The 2,777-nt window shown below is 31.4% G+C and overlaps 1 pseudogene; it reads right to left on the bottom strand.

Moving 5' to 3' along the window:
• Positions 1–604: 604 nt before the first annotated feature.
• LOC133333539 (ATP-binding cassette subfamily G member 4-like) lies at positions 605–2,223 on the bottom strand (annotated as a pseudogene).
• Between the last annotated feature and the right edge of the window lie 554 nt (positions 2,224–2,777).

The following is a 2,777-nucleotide window of genomic DNA, read 5'->3' as shown; positions in this document are numbered from 1 at the left end:
GTTCGTATGTATATCTGTTGAAATCACACGTTTTGATATAGCCAAATGTGTCTGTAATAGATGGTGAAACACAACTGATGGATCCATGTTTTAATACAGCTATCATATAAAGATCTCTACCCATTACGGTAGGTCCAAGTGACAGAAAATTTAAAAGTATTTTAAAACATAAAAATCTCAGCCTGGCCGAACCTAATGAAGTTTTTACATGTTTTATCTTCTATTTCTGATTTTCATTTTACAAAGACATTTCAATTTTCATCTTCATTTAATTAGTGATAGCATTTTTAGCATTCGGTATGAAATATCATGAATGTACTTTTCTCAAATAAAGTTTCTTAATTTATTCTTGTTGTTGGAATGTATATTATGTACACACATGTACTCACTTGTCTATATAAACTTAAGTTTACCAAAAATTAAAACAATATCTCGATTTAAATAATTACAAATAGTAGCTAGTAACAAATTGCACGGAAATACACAATCATTATTTTATAAGTTATCTTAAACTGGCCAAGCATAGTTAAGCCACCATCACTCTTACATCTAATACAGCTTGAAGTTGAAAATGGTGGCGCACACCGACATCCAATACGTTAGTCTATTTTACGGATTTGATCTTAGCTTTCAATATAATGTATGCGGCTATTCTAAAGATCAAAATAATGATACCGAGGGCGATAATATCGTTCCAGAATTGATCGCCGGTCATAGTAATTTCATCCAGGAATTTTCTAGGGTAACTGTGCAATTGAAAAATAAAAAAAAGAAAATTATATAAAAATTATACATCCATGTGTATAAGTTTTCTTGTTCACTAACCGATAATGACAATATGCGGCCTCTTCACATTCCAAAGTACCACGATCGTTGCCATATATGGCGCTTACGAAACCCTCCAGTCCGTATCGTAAGTACGATATATGACTTCCCCATTTCAAGTATGAAGGCAAATCACGCAACGTTACACCGAAACCAGCGAACATCATCATGGCAATAGTCAAAACTGGAGCCCAAAAATGTTCCGTTCACAACATCAAACCACGCACCGATCATTAGTCCGAAACTTTGACCAACGAATACTGTTAGAACACTAATGGCAAAGAACATCCAGAAACGACTCCATTCCATGGGTTGATAACTCCACAAGTAAATGATGATAGTAAACAAAAGACTGCCAACGATCTAGAAATTAAATTATATTATGATTGTTTTTAATTACGAAAAAAAAATACAAATTCAGAAATAGCTTACCGATATGGGAAAATCAAGAAGCGTTATTGATGTATAATATGCCTTCAATGAATACCATCGATTAAAGTGTTCCTTTAGCAAAATGGACATTTCAATGGGGACTGAAATTTGTAAATATTCATTAGTTACATTTTAATGTGCTTAAATTAGAAAGACCTGATTTTTTTTAACAAATAGAAACGTAAACATATTTAAATAAAAAATAGATTCGATTTTCCGACCTAATTTTCAACTATACAATTGGTCTGTTCCGATACTGCAAGGATCAATTTTTTTACTACGATATATTTACTAAAAATACCAAAATGACTGAAATGTCAAGGTATTGGACATGATTTATAATTCTTATTAAGCATATACATATATATACATATACATAACTCATACAGACTTGTTAGTTTCCTTCGTTGCACATTATTGAAAACTAATACAGTCCTAATTTTATTAAATTATTCTAAATAATAATAACTCCCCGATTTCCCCTTGCATTTTATAAACTCGCTGGATCTTAGCAAGGTTTTAATTTCCATGGTAAATATATTTGATTTTATACTTACATGTTAAACCGTTAACATCATCGTTGTCATTGAATGGTGAATCAAAATAGCGAAAAGTAAATTATAATTGTCTATCACACGAGAGCCTTCCTTGCCGGAATTAGCATACACAGCGCCTAAAATGATGGCCACGAACACATTAACACCAATTCGAAGATGCGTCAGAGTTGTATCACGCTTAGCCTTGATGTAACCTCGGTGCATCAAAACCGACAACTGATTCATATAACTCGTAGTTTCTAGGGAACGTTTATTTGTCTTCTTGGCAACTGGATATTTTCTCGATTAATTCTGTTGACTTTAATATCTTTTCGGGATGATCAAACCAGGTTAAACAGTTTCCATTTTTGAAGCTGATTTCAGTGTATCTACTTTATCCTACTATATTCACCGCATGCCAATTCAATTACTGTTTAACAAATGTTTTTTTTAATATTAAATTAAATTAATATTAATGCAAAGCCAATAGGCCAAAACTAAAGCAACTGAAATTGAAAACTCAATAATTGACCTGTGACTTTTTTAAAAATAAAGTTATAGGCAAAGCTTTTGAGAAATGAGAAGGTAAAAGAAAACAAAATATATAAACTCAAAAAAAAAAAAAATATTTTATGGAAAAGTACCCTGGCAATAAAGTGGCCTTTCATTTTTCGACGAACTGATTTTCTTTCGTAGCCTTCCTCCATTCTTAACTTTCATTACTGATATAGTTGCGTAAAATAAATCTATTTCTCCTAAATCATTTTCTGTGATAAATTACTTTCACAATCACTGGTAATTAGATGTATCGGAGTCCAGTATTTGTTTCTAACCATTTATATATATATATATATGCATTTTTAACATTTTAGAGCTCATCTGTTTGCACTGTAGTTTTGCTTAAATTTTGTCCAAGCAAAAATTGAGACAATTTTCCTATCCATAATATGGCATTTATTAACCATCCAATTTTAAGCAATGGTC

The sequence above is a fragment of the Musca vetustissima genome, unplaced genomic scaffold, assembly GCF_032173495.1.
Source record: "Musca vetustissima isolate MV318-11 ecotype Yass unplaced genomic scaffold, APGP_CSIRO_Mvet_v1 utg851725, whole genome shotgun sequence".
NCBI classification, from domain to species: Eukaryota; Metazoa; Arthropoda; class Insecta; order Diptera; family Muscidae; genus Musca; species Musca vetustissima.
The sequence above is the reverse complement of the archived record's forward strand: the minus strand, read 5'-3'. Positions and strand labels throughout refer to the sequence as shown.